Raw genomic sequence first — 21251 nt, forward strand, 5'->3', positions numbered from 1 at the left:
GATGGCAAGATTAAGGGGGAGATGGTGAAAATGAGTTGGAGAGTTTACATAGAGTGAGAGATCAAGGAAGGGTAAAAGACCAGTGAATTCAGAGGAGAGAAAGCTGGATGAGTGTGAAATCACAGAAAATGCGAATTTGTTCGGGTCAGAGGCCAGTGCAGGAAAGAAGTAAAGAAATCTTGGTAAGGAAGGTTTTATTGTATTTGGGGTGGACAGTAAGGGTTAAAGGTTTTAAGTGAAAGGTAAGTTGGACACATGGAACAAGGTAGAGATGTTAAAAGAGCAAAAAGTGACAGATAAATAAAGGATCAGACAAAGGTACAGTGTGGATGTAGATAAGGTGTGGCACTTTGCCGGGTAGGCCTAGAAACAGGGAATATAACCAGAACTAACATCAGCCATCCAATTGACAGGCAGTCCTTTAAGGTGGGAGCTTTTCTTCCCTGAATGAGGTGGGCAGCAGTTTTGCCTGAAAGCAATGGCCACACTTCCTAACATGAACTGCTGGGATCTTAACCAGGTCCATCCCTGAAATTTCAGTTTCTAGATGAAGAAGCCTTTTTTTCAGTTTGTAAACTTCACAACCATTTCTTAATATTCAAAGTATAAGCTGTAGGATAACCTGGCCATGCAGGATTAGCAATTTGAGGGTTCTCTTGTGTTGTGGTGTTATATCTGCTGGAAACTTCATTTCCACGGGACGCATACATTTGGCAAAGTAAGCAAGCTTGTATCTAATTCATCTGGGCTGTATTTGGGCTAGATTCCACAATTTGAACACAAATGCCTATACCATTGTACCCCACAATGGTACCTTGTGCAGCTGTCTAACTTTTCAGCCAATGTATTGGTTCCACTTGTTCCTTGGGCATCTTTAGCTTGTTAAAACTAACCATGAGGCAGTTTCTACTGATGGTCAAAAGAATGAACTGTTGTGGGTCATGTTTCAACCATCCACATAGAGTACATTAGAGAGCAATGCTTCACCAGCGAAGGTCATGGAGCCATGTTGTTCCATCATGCCCTTTCAAAGGGGTCTGCAAAACCCAAATGCAGTAATGGCCTGAGGTGGGATTGATACAAGGGCTGGGGGAGGTGGGTAGTTGGGAGTGACAATAGAGTGTCACATTGGGTGTGTATCTGTCTTACCAGGGTGGGAAGTGATCATACAGGAGTAAGGAAATTGGTACAAACATCGCCAGATAGACCCACAATTCCTAAGGATTGTCATAGGTGCCAAGCAAATTCAAAATGTCAAGCGTTATAAAATCATTGTACATTCAGTGCTTTCATGTTGACAGTCATTCAGTGGTACAAGACTTGAATGTTGCTGTAAAAAGAGTCATGTTGCTGTAAAAAGAGTCATGTTGCCAACATGTTTTGGTTTATACACATCAGGACCAATGCAAGAATGCCAAATTTCACAACAGTCAAAACAAGTTATACTGCAGGAGAAAAAACGTGTGAATTGCTTCGGAAGCCAACTCTAATTGGCTAATGTGTTGTCATGGGAAAAAATGAATCACTGCTTGAAAATATTTTTCTTAAATTGCAAAGAATAGATAGTTGTGTAAGTATGAATAGATGTGGTTTCTCACACTTTTATATTATGAGTTTTATCATTTAGATTGAGCGCTGTCTGAGATTGTGAATATATCTGATAATCTAAAAGAGATGGAAAACCAACGCTATCGGGCAATGAAAAGAAATCGACACTGTCCAACTATTGGATATTATCCTTAAAGTAAGAAAGATTTGCATTTATAAAGCACTCTTCATGACCCCAGAATATCTCAAAGAGCTTTGTTTTGAAATGTATTCACTGTTATATTGTGGGAATCACAGCTACCAATTTACTCACAACAAGCTCCCATATATAACAATGAAGTTTTTACAATTATTATTAGATTGGATGTGGCATCACTGGCGGGACCAGTCCCTTGTACGGAATGGCTTGCTCGGCCATTTCAGAGGCCAATTAGGAATTGACCATAAAGCTATGGCCAGATCAGGTAAGGATGGCAGATTTTATTCCTTGAAGGTCATTAGTGAGCCAGATTGAATTTTATAACAATTGGCAATGGTTAATGGTTACTGTTAGATAACTTTTTCTAAGTTCGAGATTTTATTGCATTTAATAATCACCAAGTACTCTCGGGGAGATTTGAACCTAAGTCCCCATAGGGTCTGAGACTATAGACTATCAGTCCAGAAACACAGCCACTACATCACTACCTGGTCAAATGAACACAAAGTCTGCTATTGCAATTAAACATAAAAATTGCTGGAAATGCTCAGCATACCTGACAGCATTCAATGATGTTTCAGATCAATGAACTAAAAACTGAAATGCCGATGGTGTCATAATTTTCTGAGCTTCTCTAATACTTGCATTTTTATTTCAGATTTACAGTATCCGTAACATTTTGATTTCATTGCTTTTTTTTATATTGATTAAGGGAAATGTCAGTTGGGACACATTTCTCCAGTCTTCCTTGAAATAATGCCGTAGGATCCCTTACATCCAACTGAAGGGCCAGGTGGGACATCGGTTTAATGCATTATCCAAAGGATGCACCTCTGACAGTGCAGCATTCCCTCAGCACTGTCCTGAATGTGTGCCTTAACTTTGTACTCAAGGCCTGGAGTAGGACCTGAATGTGGAACATTGTGATTCAGCATTGACAGCTGACACAATAAAAAAAAGTAAAGATAATCCTAAACATGTTCAGCAGGGTAATTTAGACCTGAAAAGAAAACAATTTCAAATACAATTTTGTAACTGAATGAGCCAATGCGCAATGAAACATTTTTTCATGTTTGTGGATGAGATGCATTCAATAGGATGGATAGGTCTGACAGCTGCAGAAGTAGGCCATTTGACCCATCAACCCTACTTGCTCTTTAAACAGTTCATAGCTGATCATCCACCTCTATGTCACCTTGCTCCACCATCCCCATATCTCTTGCTATTATGAGCAATGGGAAAGAGCAGCACTGAGACATAATGTAATCTTTTATCTTTTAGATGCAGTTCCAACAATGTTTCCTGCATGAATCGAAAATAATCTTCAGAGTATTTTCTGGTTAAGAGGTGACCCAATCAAAAGGAGACCATCATGGTGATCCCTTGTGAGGGGGCAGTGGGAAATGAGCTAATGGTATCATATTAAAGAAGAGTTTGCTCCAATATGTAAATGGTTTTTATGTCATCCCCTAAGGATTTCTTTGACCTAAACACAGCTAAGGCTTTAAATAAACATTTAGAACTAATGAAAATAGGTTGAAATCAACATGTGTGACTTCAGCAGGAGATCTGTGCTCTGCTGGAGAGAGGTGACGCTGGGTTAAACACCATGTGGTTTTCACTTGCATAAAATAGGCTCAGGTTTTGTCTCTGTTTCAGAAGATAGTTTGTTCAACAACTGAACAATGACCACACTGAAAGGGGAGGCAATGACTTTGTGGCATTATCGCTAGACGTTTTAACCCAGAAACTCATCAAGGGATCTGGGTTCAAATCCCACCATGGCAGATGATGGAATTTGAATTCAATAAAGGATTTCACATTAAGTATCTGCTGATGACTGTGAAACCATTGTTGGTTGCTGGGAAAGCCCATCTGGTTCACTAATGCCCTTTAGGGAAGGAAATCTGCCATCTTTTAACTGGTCTAGCCTACATGTGACTCCAGGCCCACAGCAATGTGGTTCGCGCTTAATAATCAGGGATTAGAAATAAGCACTGATCTGGCCAGTGATACCCACATCTTGTAAGAGAATTTTTAAAAAATCAATAGCTTTTGGACTTCTGATTGTAGATTCTGTGGTTGCTCCATATACAAACACAAACTACAGGAGCAAGGGTAGGCCATTCAGCCCTCAATCCTGTGCCAGTATTCAGTAAAATCAATGGCTGATGTGATTGTGGCATTCTGTCTGCCCCCAATAACCTTTGACTCTCTTCTCAATAAATAACTTGATTCAGAAGATAACAGAGGCAATGATGAGCTTGGCATTGATCTGACTGATCTACCTACATGAGTTTGGTAAAATGAAGGGGGAGCTCATAGAAAACCATTAAAGTTTGACATGATTAGACAGGAAGGATGTTTCCAATGACCAGGGAATCCAGAAGCAGGTAGCACAGTCCAATGCAGGGTCAACCATTTAGGACTGAGTTAAAAATCGCACGATAACAGGTCATAGTCCAACAGGTTTATTTAGAAGTATAAGCTTTTGGAGCACTGCACCTTTGGCAGGTAGTGAGCTTCCAAATTAACCTGTTGGACTACAGCCTGATGTTGGGTGATTCTTAACTTTGCTGAAAATGTGTTGCTGGAAAAGCACAGCAGGTCAGGCAGCATCCAAGGAGCAGGAGAATCGACGTTTCGGGTGTGAGCCCTTCTTCTCATGCCCGAAACGTTGATTCTCCTGCTCCTTGGATGCTGCCTGATCTGCTGCGCTTTTCCAGCAACACATTTTCAGCTCTGATCTCCAGCATCTGCAGTCCTCACTTCTCCTAGATGATTTTTAACTTTGCCCACTCAGACCAACACCAGCATCTCCACATCATTTAGGACTGAGTTGAGGGGAGATTTCTTTATCCAGAGAGTGGTGAATCTGTGGAAGTCTCTGCATCTGTAGGTAGTTGAGGCCAAATCATTGAATCTTTTCTAGGAGTTAGATATAGTTCTTAGGGTTAAAGGGATCAAAGGGTGGGAGAGAAAGTGAGAACAGGGTATGAATTGGTTGATCAGCCATGATCATATTGAAAGGTGGAGTCAGCTCAAAGACCTCGTATTTTCCATGTTTCTGTGTGCCTAAGTGCTCATGTTTAGAGACAGAAAAAGTGCTAAACTTCCCTTTTATAATCTTGTACTCTGAGACTGGAAGGTTTTCTTGGTGGCACTGGGTACTCCAACAGTGCTAGTCTAACTTGGCCATGTGTTATGCTCTCAGCTTGTTCAGCCACTTCATAATATCCAGTGGAGCTAGTCAACAACAGGTCTCATTCACAAGGTTTTATCCATTGGATTTTGAATGGTTTGGGTGGGGATGGGAGGGAAAATGGAAAAGATTGGGATTGCCAGAAATGGCAAGTATTAAAATTGTGTTACGCTCACAGCACTAACATGGTTACCAATAATAAAATTGGATTTTGCTGGAGGAACTCAGCAGGTCTGACAGAATTTGTGGAGAGACAGAGAGATAGGCAATGTTTTGAGTCTGATATAAATCTTCTTAGGAGTTGAAGTGGGAGGTGAAAAAGTGATGGTGTCGAAAAGGGGCGGGAAGGATCAAGTAGAAACAGAATGGCGACGTGACAGAAGGAGATCAGTGAGCTTACACTGATTCTAATTCCTGGCGCCAATCAGGAATGAAAGGTCAACAAACGTTTGCAGGGCATTGGTGACTGGAGATCAAAGGAGACCAAAAGTCAAAGAGAGTGGTGATGGTTGTCATGTTAAAAACAAAGTATTTGTCCAAACCAAGTGTTAACAGCAGAATAAAAATCAGCCCTGATCTTTAGTTGCCAGGTCTTCAAGATGGAGTTTTCAGCAATTAAAGGTCCTTCTTTTGGGCTTTAATATAAAGAGAGAAATCACAGCAGTGTTAAAACTCACAGCTTTTTTAAATCCACACTAAGCCATATGATAAAGATGTTGGACACAAAGGTTGCTGCATGACTGGGCGGAGTGTTTCGGGATGGGAAGCCATGTCATGTGATCTCCAGGAATGCATCCAGTCAGAATTGGCAACTCTCAATGATTCACCTTCATCAGGAATATAGCATTGTAGGCCCACAGTGGGCCAGGAACAGCGTCGGGAAAATCATCACAAGGACAGACAGTAATGAAAGGGGGGGGGAGGGGGGGGGGGGGGGTGGGGGAGGGGGAGGGGGGAGGGAGGTGGGAGAGAGGAGGGGGAGGGGGAGGGAGGTGGGGAGGGGGAGGTGGAGGGAGGTGGGAGGAGGAGGGTGAGGGAGGTGGGGAGGGAGGTGGGGGAGGGGGAGGGGGAGGGAAAAGAGTTTGGACCAAGAAAGGAACAGGCAGGAAATGAACCTGGAGAAGGAGCAAGTGCAGGACTCCTCAGCAATGTGCCAGGGACTGTGCGTGCAGGAATGTGATTCTCCTGATATCCCTGCACCTGGTAGGACAGAGCCACTCTGAAGGGGACTGTGATATCAAGCTCTCCAGGAGAACCGGGGGAACAGCTTAACACAAAAGGAGCATTCAATAAATGACGAGGTGGCTGCTTTGATGATTGAGCTTTGTTTGAGCGACTCTGATCCTGTGAAATGAAACAGGTGCTCTCAATTAGAACGTTCTGGAGCCACTTTCTTACAGAGGAAGGAATGCCTGAGCAGTGGGGAATGGAGGAGGGGCACACGAATATTATGGATATGTTTCAGGAAGTGCACCAACATCATGTACTTTCACCCACATCAAGGCTGTTTGCAATGGAACACCGCTTTCCCCCATTCCTGTTGCTGGATTCCTTTATAGCTTCATGTCTCTGATTGTGACCCAAGCAAGCTTTCCCCTCTTCCAGGCCAGTTGGAAAAAAAATCTTTGACAGGCGCTCAGTGATTTATGAAAAGCAGTGTTCACACTTAACAATGTTTCTCTGTCTTTCAGTTGCACACTACAAAACCCACCACTACTCCCCTACTCACTTTTCGCTGCCTTCACTAACTCCCTCCCACTTCTCCACCCCACCAGCCATCTCCCTCACCGTCCCCTCGACACCTCCTTCAGCTCCCCCACCCTTACTCCTGCTCCGTCAATGACTACATCGCCAAACCTCTCCCCCACTGGCCCCTCACCCCTTTCCCTCAGACCACTACCACCTACACTTCTTCCCCAACACTCTTTCACACCTTCACTCCTGTTGGCTACTGACACCCCCATTATATCTGCACCCCCACATCTCCCTGGATTCCCCCCTACCTCCATCTTCCTGCCCACAATCCCTGTTCCTTGCAGTTCCCACACCAACACTCACCACAAGGTGCCCCATTATAGCAAACACTCTCCATTGTCCTCACAATCCCACTCCACTCATAACCAGCTCCCAACATCTCCATCCCTCCTACAGCCGTTTCCTTAAACACCCCCCTCCAGCCTTACATTCCCTCCCCCATCCCACCAATATTCTGTTACCTCTCCGATTCCCCGCTCTCCCTATCACCCCTTCTTAAAACCAAAATAAATTGTGAAAACTACAAAACAAGTCTGAAAGAACAGATTATTTTAACTCAACATCAAGGAAACACTTGTTGCTTTCTTTTATTATATTAGTATTATGTTGTTAAAATTTTTAGAATCCTCACTGCACTGAAATCAAATATTCTGGCATAGTTTTATCTCTTTGTCTGGTCAAACTCAGCCTTTCCTTGTTTGTTTGGTAGCTTCAATCTAATAATATTTGTGTTTGAAGATTCCTGGATTTCCAAATTTGTTTTAAGAATGAATGGACAGTGGAACGTACATTTCTAATAAGCACTTCTCAGAAGGTCCATATCTTGCGATAACTCCTGTTTACTACAGAGCCGCAGTCTGCAATTTTAATTGTCAGGCTGCAGTTTCTTTTTTGAAGATTGTTCTGAATTTTCAGCTCTTGGCCAGCCTAGAGGATGAAAAGAGCTTCCTAGTCCAACTCTCCTATTACTGAAAAAACTCATGCTGTGGGCCCAGTTGGTGCCTGGAGCCTTAGTCCATTCTGAACCTTAACTGTTCTCTTGAAGAGCACCCAGAAGATTTCTGAGCAAGCTGCATCAGCAAAGATCCCAGAGACATTGGCTTGAGTTTTCTCCTGTAGATTAGATTAGACTTACAGTGTGGAAACAGGCCCTTCGGCCCAACAAGTCCACACCGACCCGCCGAAGCGCAACCCACCCATACCCCTACATTTACCCCTTACCTAACACTACGGGCAATTTAGCATGGCCAATTCACCTGACCTGCACATCTTTGGACAGTGGGAGGAAACCGGAGCACCCGAGGAAACCCACGCAGACACGGGGAGAACGTGCAAACTCCACACAGTCAGTCGCCTGAGTCGGGAATTGAACCCGGGTCTCAGGCGCTGTGAGGCAGCAGTGCTAACCACTGTGCCACCGTGCCGCCCACGCTTTTGCCCGAAACATTGATTTTCCTGCTCCTCGGATGCTGCCTGAACTGCTGTGCTCTTCCAGCACCACACTAATCCAGAATTGTGTTTGCTCACATCCATATTCGTGCACCAGAATGTCAGACAGACAGCTGCCCGATACCTAATGTTACCTTTCCTTTCAAAATTAAAGAGTTAATGGCCAAAGTGTTTTCATTTTGCAAAGTGAACCTTTGCAGAAGCAAGTCCATTTTCTTCCTCTTGGTCAGTATGTGAATGCTTGCTTGTGGCTATGTCTTAGATTTATTTGGCATGGGGGGTAAACATCCATATTTTCATATTCCAAACTGAGTTAATCAGATTTAGGTGATCATTGAATGAGTTTTATTTATAATAAATTAATAATTTGGTATTTAGCAAAGAAAACTGGCTCATGGTGTTTTATTTTTTACTTTCAATCTATTATAGTGAAAGCATAGTATTGACCGCATCAAAAACTGAGTAAAGCAATTAATTATATTGTGAGAGAGAAAGAGTGGGGCCAGAGATGGGCTGTACATTCCTCCAGCCTCAGTTATAACATCCAATACTCTCAACAGTGAAAACCCTCACCAAACTTTCCTTCCCCCTATCAGCCTATGATTTAGATCTCCCAATCATTATTATTTCTTTCAACCACTTAACAATAGAAAATCATATGGAGATTCTCTGGTGCATTTGCTGCACTCCCTCTCAGGATGTGATTACAAAGCAACACTGATGTATATTGAAGAATAGTTTCTCTGCATTCAGAGGAAGTGATAGCCTACCTATAGTATCAATCCAGAGACTCAAGTAATGTTCTGGGGACCTGGGTTCACATCCTACTGTGGTAGAATTTGAATCTAATAAAAATCTAGAATTGAAATTCTAATGATAACCGTGAAACCATTGTCAGGAAAAACCCCCAGGTTTACCAATGCCCTTTAAGGCAGGAACCTGATATCATTACTCTGTCTGGCCAATATGTGACTCCAGATCCTGTTTGACTCAACTTGCCTCTGGACAATTAGAGTAACCAATAAATGCTAGGGGAAAGTGAGTACTGCAGATGTTGGAGATGACAGCCAAGAATGTGGTGCTGGAAAAGCACAGCCAGTCAGGCAGCATCCGAACACTTTAACTTCCCCTCCCACTCTGCCGAGGACATGCAGGTCCTGGGCCTCCTCCATCACCATTCCCTTACCACCTGACACTTGAAGGAAGAACGCTTCATCTTCCACCCTAGGACCCTCCAACTCCAGGGCATCAATGTGGATTTCACCAGTTTCCTCAATTCCCCTCCCCTACCTTATCCCAGTTTCAACCTTCCAGCTCAGCACCATCTTCATGACCTGTCCCAGCTGTCAATCTTCCTTCCCACCTATCCACTCCACCCTCCTCTCCGATCTATCACCTTTACCCTCACCTCCATCCGCCTATTGCGCTCTCAGCTACCTTCCCCCAGCTCCACCCCCACCCCCCCCCCCACTTATCTCTCCACCCTGAGCCTCCCAGCCTCATTCCTGATGGAGGGCTTTTACCCGAAACGTCGATTTTCCTGCTCCTCGGATGCTGCCTGATCGGCTGTGCTCTTCCAGCACCACACTCTAGACAATAAATGCTCCTGGATAGTGACATCCACATCCCATGAACAAAGTAGTACTTTTGACTGTAGCTGACAAATTACCTGAATGAGCTGTACAAGGAGAGAAGAATGGATGGAATCTGAGATTTTACAACTTCAATTAACCATGATTACATAAAAGAAATTCAGGTTTTTGCTTAACACCTCTTCTGTATGAGCATCTCAGTTACATCTGTAGTAAAATGATCAATTTTGACATCAAATCCAAGTGTTACAGAAAATTTAAAGTCACCACTCAGGCTTCCATGAGGAAATTGGAATCACTACCATCCAACAAGTTTGTAAAGTGGACTAACACTCTTTAGAACATAGAACAGTATAGCATAGTTTAGGCCTTTTGCCCCACAATGTTGTTTCAAGCACTTACCTTAATCTAAGATTGTCTGTTGTGTGTTTTAAATTGATTTGTTCCTGGGATTTGGCCATCACTGGCTCTGCCAGCATTTATTGTCTAACCTTAGTGAACTGGGTGGGATTTTTGTGAAAATTGCCAGATCTACTGAGTTTCTCCAGCATTGTCTGCGTTTGTTCCAGATTTCCAACATCCACAGTATTCTGCCTTTCCATTTTGAGGAGGCCTGTTTCTCTTATCTCAATGGGCATTACCCCACCCTTGGCTCTGGGCTGCTGCTGATCCCAATGAGTTGGTGAGTAAGCTCGGGGGTGGCATGATGGCTCAGCGGTGGGTACTGCTGCCTCTTAACGCCAGGTTCCCAGGTTCGATTCCAGCCTCAGGCGACTGTGTGCAGTTTGCACATTCTCCTCGTGCTCCAGTTTCTTCCCACAGTCCAACGATGTGCAGATCAGGTGAATTGGCCATGGTAAATTGCCCATAGTGTTAGGTGCATTAGTCAGAGGGAAATGGGTCTGGGTGGGTTACTCTTCGGAGGGTTGGTGTGGGCTAGTTGGGCTAAAGGGCCAATTTCCACACTGTAGGGAATCTAATCTATCTAATCTTTTTGCCCTCTAGCATTGGGGGTCCTGCTGAATTGGTCAGGGCTCATTTCTATAGCTGCTTAATTGGCTGTGTCTGCAAAAAGTCATCATTGGGGTCTCATAGCCGGTTTGGTGCTTAACAACACTTCCTGCCGAAGTCATGACCAGCTCCACCACAGAACACACCAGATGGCCTCCTTCTTTAGAGACCGCAATTTCCTTTCTCATGTGGACACTTCGTCCACATCCCGCACCTCCGCCCTCAGACTCCACCCCTCTAACCGTAACAAGGACAGAACGCCCCTGGTGCTCACCTTCCACCCTACAAACCTTTGCATAAACCAAATCATCCGCCGACATTTCCGCCACTTCCAAAAAGACCCTCCAAAAAGATATATTTCCCTCCCCACCCCTTTCCGCCTTCTGCAAAGACCATTCCCTCCGTGACTACCTGGTCAGGTCCACACTCCCCCTACAACCCACCCTCCCATCCTGGCACTTTCCCCTGCCACCGCAGGAACTGTAAAACCTGTGCCCACACCTCCTCCCTCACCTCCATCCAAGGCCCTAAAGGAGCCTTCCACATCCATCAACATTTTACCTGCACATCCACCTATATCATTTATTGTATCCGTTGCTCCCGATGCGGTCTCCTTTACATTGGGGAGGCTTTAGGGAACATCTCCGGGACACCCACACCAATCAACCACACCGCCCCGTGGCCCAACATTTCAACTCCCCTTCCCACTCTGCCGAGGACATGGAGGTCCTGGGCCTCCTTCACTGCCACTCCCTCACTACCAGATGCCTGGAAGAAAAACGCCTCATCTTCCGCCTTGGAACACTTCAACCCCAGGGCATCAATGTGGACTTCAACAGTTTCCTCATTTCCCCTTCCCCCACCTCATCCTAGTTCCTAACTTCCAGCTCAGTACTGTCCCCATGACTTGTCCAGACTTGCCCTACCTGCCTGTCTCCTTTTCCACCTATCCACTCCACCCTCTCCTCCCTGACCTATCACCTTCATCCCCTCCCCCACTCACCCATTGTACTCTATGCTACTTTCTCCCCACCCCCACCCTCCCCTAGCTTATCTCTCCACGCTTCAGGCTCACTGCCTTTATTCCTGATGAAGGGCTTTTGCCTGAAATGTCGATTTCGCTGCTCGTTGGATGCTGCCTGAACTGCTGTGCTCTTCCAGCACCACTAATCCAGAATCTGGTTCCCAGCATCTGCAGTCATTGTTTTTACCTGGCTTGTAAATCCAGCATGGTTGATTCTGAATTGGTGCTGGAAAGTGATTCAGTTTCAGGAGCAATTAGGGATAGGCAATAAATGCTAGTCTAGCCAGCGGTGCCCACATACCATAAATGAATAAAAATATGTCTAAACATCTGACAATGTGTACACACCAAGGTACATGCGCTAATACACAGGTAATGCCACTGAATGTGTGCATATGAATATGTCAATTAATGTAATTTACTTGTCTTTGTGTGTGTCTGACTGTCTTTGAGTGTGTGACAGCATCTGTGCAGATCACCAGTTTGAAAGAGGCTTAAGTTTGGCCACTCACTGAAGCAGTTGTTTCACCATGAACTGCAAGAGTTAATATAACAATGCCTTGGAGAAGTGATGGCTTCATTTGTGTAAACGTAATCTGTTTAATCTTATTAATCAGCACTGTCATTCCTGTGTTCCCAAGGTGACCTGTGGACTAGATTCGGCATTGTTTACTGGATGTTAAGGTTTTTTTTGTTATTCTGAATAGATTTAAGAACAAACAAAAAGGAATCTCTCTATACACAGTGCCACATGTCAGTTTGCTTTTAGAAAAGCTGAAGTTAGCCCACATGTATTGGTTGCATAGTGGCAACTTGAAGCTTATTAATTGGGAAATTAAATCATTCTCCTGCACACGATTGAAGCACAGCATCCAGTGATGTTCATTTAAAATCTGTACTTTGAAAAACAATTGATACCCAAGAGAAATTTCCCATTGAGGGAATGTCTGTCATTCTGAATGAAACACATCCTATTAACAGGCATCAGGGATTGTCAGTGTAATCTATGTATTGGAATGGAGCTCAACGTCTGTAGGAAACTGTGATTTCTGCAAGGAACATGCAACTCAGCTACTATTAATATGGTTCTGGTATTTGGAGATTGAATCAGACCCCAAAGCCTCTTAACAGGATCTCGATCTTCCCATTGTAGTTGGAATAATTGATTTGGTTCGATTTGATCTATTGTAATCACATGTACCTAAGTACAGTGAAAAGTACGCAGAGGGTGGTACGTGTATGGAATGAGCTGCGAGAGGAAGTGGTGGAGGCTGGTACAATTGCAAAATTTAAAAGGCATTTGGATGGGCATTTGAATAGAAAGGGTTTGGAAGGATATGGGTTGGGTGCTGGCAGGTGGGACTAGATTGGGTTGGAATATCAGGTTGGCATGGACGGGTTGGACCGAAGGATCTGTTTCCATGCTGTATATCTCTATGACTCTAATGATATTTGAAGGGGGATGGGGCAAGAAGGTGGGAGCCTGGAAATAATTGGATGAGTCATTTACATAAAAAGGTAACGTCACCATAGTCCTGCTCTCTTCGAGAGAGATAACTGGTGGCAGCTTAACCTGAGAGTCACCATGTCTCAGGAACAAGGGAGATGTTGAGAAAGAGATGTACTTTATGGTAACCTCAGCCAGTACGGGAATGGAACACACACTGTTGGCTTCACTCTGCATTATAAACTAGCCTCCCAGCCAACTGAGCTAACCGAGTCCATCATTTACATTGACGACAGGCTGAATGGTCTCCTTTTCTGCTGCACTTTTAGTCCTCACTCCAGTTTACAAATTCAAGTTTAAAAAAAATTAATTAAATTTAAATTCCATGATGGCATTTGAACCCATGGTTTGCCTGGGTTCCTGGTTTACTAGCCCACTGACATTACCGCAATTTTACCATCATAGGATCAGAAAGTCATAGAGATATACAGCATGGAAACAGACCCTGCGGTCCAACCCGTCCATGCAATTCCAAACCAAGCAATCATATTGACAGGCAATATTAAAATCGACACATTTTAATTTTGTTATGCACCTTTGGAAAATACATGAAAAAGAAGCATTACTGTCTGAGAGGTCACCTTACAACAACAGGGCTAAGACTTTGTTGATTGTCTGGTAAGGCTGTGCATTGGCATGCTTCATGATATCATAGGTGCCAAAGTTGCTCTTCAATAGAATGACAACATCGTATAGCAAGCAACCTTTACCAATATTTCTGCTCCACTTCATCCTTCTCCTACCCCATTCCCTCTACCCTTCCCTTATCAGTAAGTACTTCTCTTACTTCCCCTCAAGTAGAGAAATAAAACACTGGGAATCTGAAAAAGAAGCAGAAAATGCTGGAAGTCTCAACAGGTTTGGCAGCATCCAGGGAGAGAGAAAAACTTAGCTAATGGTGGCACTTGAATGCCAGGGGGGTCGGGTTGGACATTCCATCTGAATCCTGGAGAGCTGATTGGAGACTGAGGCTGGGGTCACAGGAGGTGGGGGCAGCATTGTAGCTGTCAGTGGCAGCCTTTTCCCTGAGTCCAAGCCCTTTACTATCATTGATCAGAGGAGTCCCTCTCCCTTCATGGTGACAGGTTAAGCTGCTGGGCACACCCCATGATGAATCCCAGCAGTAGTAGGTAGGAGGACTCACATGGTCTTAAATGGATTAAGATTCAAATTCTCATAGAATCCCTACAGGGCACAGAGAGGCCATTCAGCTCTTCAAGTCTGCACTGACCCTCTAAAGGGCATTCCAGCCACACATGCATTTCCCATGGCTAACCCACCTCGCCTGCACACTATGGGCAATTTTAAAGCATGACCAATCCTATTAACCTGCTTAATTTTGGACAGTGGGAGGAAGCCAGAGCACTTGGCAGAAACCCACACAGACATGAGGACAACACACCAACAGTCAGCCAAGGGTGGAATTGAACCCAGATCCTTGGTACTGTGAGGCAGCAGTGCTAACCACTTAGCCACTATGCCCTCCTGGTGATGGCTTGCTAATGGGACTGCCCTGACTAGGAAACTGTCCTTCCTGCCGCCAAGCTCACCACTTCTAGAGCAGGAGATTCCATTCATCAGTGTGACCTCATGTCAGAACTAGGAAAAGTGGGAGATGGAGCAGGTTCTGGTTACGTGTCAGGGGTGAGGATGTGTGGAGGGTTTGGGAAAATGTGAAAAGGAAAGTTTCTTTGATAGAGCCACACTGACCTTAAATACACCTATTCAAAAGGCCTCGAATCCTCTGTGTAACCCCAAGCTCTCTAGGTAGAAAGTTCTATATTAACACCACCCTCTGAGCTGACAAGTTGTCATTGTTAACGTTAGCCAAATGGAAAGGCATGTGTGCTTGAGTGCACGAAAAATCCATTAAAAATCTGTAGCCTGTCCAATTTTCCTTAATGTACAATCACAAAATGAAAGGCCACCTCATGGGAATAGGTGCAAGTGTTTTGTACCTTTTCCAAAAAGGACACAATAGAAATTGAAAACTGCTTTATGTGGCACACACTATAGAAAACCATTAACAACGGTCTGCTCAGGTACAATTTAGTCAAAGACAGCTCACAAGCAAGCTCCCTGCTGTCAGTTTAATGACAATCCACAACCATTTCCACTGGTCAAATTTGTCATTAATAACAAAGACAGAAGATTATACCAAACACACAGGGGATACTTACATGTGTGAAATATATTTTACATCTTTTAAATATGTTTATAAGAGTCCACTCTATGAGGCGGGTTAACAGAAGCAGGAACATCCAGGAGACTGCAAGCATACCTGTTTGCTCCAAGTGTGCTTAGGTTTTGTGCTAATGTTGTTAGATGAGTCATGGACACAGAAACTGACACTTTCACTTGGGCAGTAGAGACACAGTGAGCTGACCTGACATTGAATGTACACACTGGATGTAAACACGCTGACAGGCCATGTTAGAAGCTAATGCTTACACTACAGCTGGAAGGTTGATGTAAAGTTATGTCATATCACACTGACGTTGCAGCTACATTGCAAATACAACTTGAATTCAGCATCAGTGCCTTAGCCAAAATGAGAACAAATGGAATCCAATTCCCTGGGGAAAAGGGAATCACATTTTGCCTCAGTCCAGGGCAGCACTATGGAAATGCTGCATTGTCAGACTTGCTGTATTTTAGACGAGACATTAAATCTGCCCTCACAGATCCCATGGCATCAGTTAAAAAAGGAACAAGGGCGGTTTTATTTCATCCACTTATGCGACATGGGTATCACTAGCCGGGCCAGTATTCATTGCCTGTCCTTAGTTGCCCTTGAGAAGGTGGTGGTGAGCTGCCTTCTTAAAACAGTTCAGTCTGTGTGCTGTGGGTTGACTCACAATGCCCTTAGAGAGGGAACTCCAGGATTTTGACCCAATGACAGTGAAGGAACGGTGATATATTTCCAAGTCAGGATGGTGAGTGGCTTGGAGGGGAACTTGTACGTGATGGTGTTCCCATGTATCTGCTACAGTTCTCCACAATTTCCTGATTAATATTTATCACTAACCTAACATCACAAAAATATATCATCTGGTCATTATCTCATTATAGTCTATGCATAACTTGGCCACCCAACCACCAATTTTACAACAGTGACTACACTTCATGGTCATTAAAGATGGGTCATCCTGAGCTCATGAAAGGACTATATAACTAGGACAGATCAGGCCTTCACACCTGATTGACACAACAGACGTTGCATTTCAGTGAGATCATTTTGTACGGACACCAATAATGCATATTTGAATTTAATTCTGCATAAAAATGAAATCTCATGGATTCTTTTAACATGTAGCTGAAAAATATGACGGTGTTTATAAGCCCTTCGATAGATTTAAGGTCTACAAAGTCTTAAGCTCCCGAGCAAGTCTCATGTGTTTGGGTGAGAAAACCATATGGGTTGGAAGGGCAATTATCCAGTCATCAGATGAGACATGATCATATGTATTTCACACCTAGACTCACACAGAATAACAGTAACTAGGGAGAGGCATCAGCAGCTGACCTATCATCCTGCAAGAGTATAGAATCAGTGCCTTCAGCTAGAGGAGAGCTATGTGTGAGGGGACGAACTGGCTTTAAAATGGGGAAAAGAAGAAAGGACTTATAGTTACACAGGACCTTTCATAGTCACAGGGAGTCCTCAAGTGGAGTCCATTTTAAAGTGGAAAATATTGGAGTCAATTAGCATACGGAAAGCTCACTCCATTAGTAACTAACAGCCAGTGTGTTTTGTCACACCCAGAAATAGTGAGTGTCATCTCTGGGATGAAGTGGTCTGATGGCCAATATCTCCAACCCGTGGAGAGAGTCATGGACTGACAACACACAAAAGGGCACTTTAACCACAGTGAAACTGGAGGTAAAATGAATGAAATCCATAATCAATATTCCACACAAAGGAGCCAACGTGACTCAGTGAAACATACTCACATCAGGTATATCCGATTTTAATTTGGGGCTAGTTAACCAACAGAACAGCAGACGGGCAATTGGGGACAGGTCGTGTTAGCAAGCTGTAGGAGCTGTGATGTAACATTCCTGCCCTATTCCTGGGATAGGCCCAACGCTGGCCGATGTGGGTCAGCTTCCATTAGCAAACAGACCAACAGACTGCTACACTGACTAAACAAAAGCAAAATGGTCCATGTTCAGTTTGACAGTCTAAATAAATAAACACAATTGGAAAATTATTAGTTAAGTGTTAAAATGAATAGCCATCAAACACAACATAATAAAAGATCCAATCAAGAGGGTCAGTTGTTTTTGGTGTCAATGAGTTGCCACCTGAAGATTTCTTTCAACGTTCACTGAAATGAGCTGTGAAAGCTCTGTGACACTGGATTTATAAATATAGGATGAAGGAGGAGATTACTGGATTTCCTTAGAAATATTAAACATTCTGTAATTAAAATTCAAAGTTACTTCTCCCTGTTTATTGGTGACGACAGAGAGTTGTGTGCAACTTGGCTGTGACCCAGTTATTCTGACGTGATGTAAATTATTTTAGCGAGCTACTTCCAGTTGTTAGAAACTGAACCAAAAGTAAGGGAAAGTTAAAAAGTCACAAAGCATGCGATGATCGCAAAAATGATATGCATTTGATGCCCAAAATGAAAAGATGGTGAACTCTGTTGACTTGAATATGATTCCATTGTCATTGAGCAGCTGGCACCTTCTGTCCTGCATTTGGGACTTCTAAACATAGCTGTTCCATTGCATTTCTGAATGGTCTCTCACAAGCAACCATTCTTAAACTTGGCATCATCCAAAACTCTGCCTCCCCTGTCTTAACAAACGCTAAGTCCCATTCTCCTCCTAACCTTGTGCTCATTGACCTACATTGGCTCTGTTGAAACCAAGTCTTGGGTTAAATATTCTCAAATCTTTGCTTTCAAACCCCTCCAGGGCATCAGTCTTCCTCTATCTCTATAATCTCATCCTGATCCACAACTGATTTTTTTTATAGATGTACCATAGAAAGCATCCCAGGTGGATGCATCACAGTGTGGTATGGCTACTTCTGTTCCCAAGATCACAAGAAACTACAGAAAACTGTGAACACAGCTCAGTCTATCATGCAAACCAGCCTTCCACCCATTGACTCCACCTACATTTCATGCTGCCTCAGGAAAGCAACCAATATAATCAAAGACACCTCCAACTCTGGTTATACTCTCTTTCACCCTCTTCCATCAGGCAGAAGATATAAAAGTTTGAATACACTTACGAACAGATTCAAGAACAGCTTCTTCCCATTTGCTATCAGACTTTTGAAAGGACCTCTCAAATGTTAATTTTGATCACTGTCTTTGTACCTTCTCTGCTGTAACACTGCATTCTGCATTCTGGTCTGTTACCATGATGCACTTGCATGGTGCAATCTGCCAGCATAACACACAAAACAATGCTGTTCACTGTATCTTGGTACATATGATAACAGTAAATCAATCAATCAATTAACCCTCTGAGGTATCTGCATTCCTTTTAGGTGTATCTCCAATTTTAATTGTTGTCCCATGGGTGGTTGTGTCTTCAGTTGCCTAGTCCCAAATTTTGGAATTCCCACCCTTCCCCTCTCAAGTTTGTTTTCCTCCTTTAAGACATTCCTTAAAGCCTGCACCCCTGAGCAAACCTGAGCTCACCCAACCTAATACAGCCCCAATGTGGCTCGACGTCAGACTTTGCTTCGCAGTCGCAAAGCATTCTGGGAAGTTTCTTTGAGCTAAAGGTGCTATGCGAATGTAGTGAAGAGTGAAGGGTTCTGGGAAGTTTCTTTGAGCTAAAGGTGATATGCGAATGTAAGTTGTTGTTGTGCACGGCTGCTTGTGGCAGGATATAAAAATGGAGGGGTATGCGGTATGAGAGGGAGGTCTCTCCACGTATACCACCCAGCACTGAAATCAAACAGATAAAGTAGACAAGGCCTGGTCTGAAGCTGCAGCTGCCCTTCCATTTCAAAGGAAAGTTAAAGAGTTCTGATTTCCCGGGAGGAAGCAGGGAGGGTCAGTGAATTTTTCCTCCCGATCATGATCCTGATCATTTCTGGCTGCCTTGCTGAAGATCAGCAGAACCCAGCCTCGAACCTGAGATCCTCGGGGTCAACATGACATGACCCTGTGAAGACAATGGTATCACTAACAAAGCCAACCAGGAGTGTCAGTCCATCACCGTCAAGCACAATTCGAAAATGATTTATTTATGAACATAAAAGGGAACCTTTTAACTTCTGCACCAAATACCATTTTTTAAATCAGTTGTTGTAGCAAATGGAGAACTTATCAGATGGGATTTTTTTCTGGTGAATGCAAATCTCTGTTAATTATAAATACTGCAGAGCTTTTAAAGATTGAATCTTATCGGACAGTGGGGAGGGAAAATAATGTTATCTTAAGTAGATTGTTATCTGTAATCAAATAGCGGCTAATGTAGAGCAGGGCTGCGTTCCGGCAGTGAACTTCTCTGGAATGGACAATTCAGGAACACACCTCATTAATGTAAGGTGTGACACACACTAAAAGCAGCTGCTGCCATGTTTCAGTCCTGCACAGTTTCCTTGAATTCAGTTGTTAGCCAGAAACACACACACACACACACACACACACACACACACACACACACACACACACACACACACACACACACACACACACACACACACACACACACACCATCGACCACTGGACGCAGAAGCAGAATTGACATGTCCACAGTTACCCCTGGAGAGGTGAACCTCCAGTTCGTTCCCACTCACCAGGACATCTTCAATTTGGCAGAGTGGAAGCAGAGGGGTGGGTTGGGTGAGGAGGTCTGACACATATCTGGAAGTTTCAGTTACAGCCCCATCCTAAGAGTGAAATACAGACAACAGGTTGGAGAGAGGGGTGACCAGAGGTGTTTCCAGCTCAGAAACCCATCCAAATAGCATGACATAGGCCTCAGCTGAGCGATCACCCTCTCCAAGATCATGATCTGGTAGCTGTGGATTTTTTGATCCTTGGATTTTTCTTCAGTCGGCATTGAGGAGCAAACAAGGAAAGACTGGACAGAGATACAGAGTTTTTTTCTTTGAATTCACTCATAGGATCTCGGCATCTCTAGTTGGACCAGCATTTATTATACATCATCAGTTGCCCTTGAGAAGGTGGTGATGAGCTGCCTTTCTTTACCACTGCAGTCCATATGCTGTTGGTAGACCCACAATGCCCTGAGGGAGGGAATTCCAGGATTTTGACCCAGTGACAGTAAAATAACAATGATGTCGTAAAATGCCTAGAGTATGGAAGCAGGCCATTTGGCCCATCAAGTCCACACAACACTCTGAAGAATATCTCACCCAGATCCACCCTTTCCCCTATTTCTGTAACCCTACATTTCCCATGGCCAATTCATATGAGCTGCACATCTTTGGACTGTGGGAGGAAACAACAGCACTTGGAAGAAATCCAGACAGATCAACAGGCTGGAATTGAACCTGGGTTCCTGGTGCTGTGAAGCAGCAGTGCTAACACTGAGCCATCGTGCTGCCCCACGGTATAATTCCAAACCAGGATGGGGAGGGAAATTGCAAGTGGTGGTGTTCCCATGTATCTGGTGCCCTTGTCCTTTAAGAAATACAATGTTTGTGGGTTCAGAATGTGCTGTTTAAGGATTTCTTTTAGTGAATTTCTGTAGTTCTGGAGAAGAGTCACACCAGACTCAAAACACTAACTCCGTTCCTCTGTCCACAGATGCTGCCAGATCTACTGAGTTTCTCCAGCATTGTCTGCGCTTGTTCCAGATTTCCAACATCCACAGTATTCTGCCTTTCCATTTTGAGGAGGCCTGTTTCTCTTACCTCAATGGGCATTACCCCACCTTTGGCTCTGGGCTGCTGCTGATCCCAATGAGTTGGTGAGTAAGCTCGGGGGTGGCATGATGGCTCAGCGGTGGGCACTGCTGCC

This window comes from Hemiscyllium ocellatum, chromosome 9, assembly GCF_020745735.1.
Source record: "Hemiscyllium ocellatum isolate sHemOce1 chromosome 9, sHemOce1.pat.X.cur, whole genome shotgun sequence".
NCBI classification, from domain to species: domain Eukaryota; kingdom Metazoa; phylum Chordata; class Chondrichthyes; order Orectolobiformes; family Hemiscylliidae; genus Hemiscyllium; species Hemiscyllium ocellatum.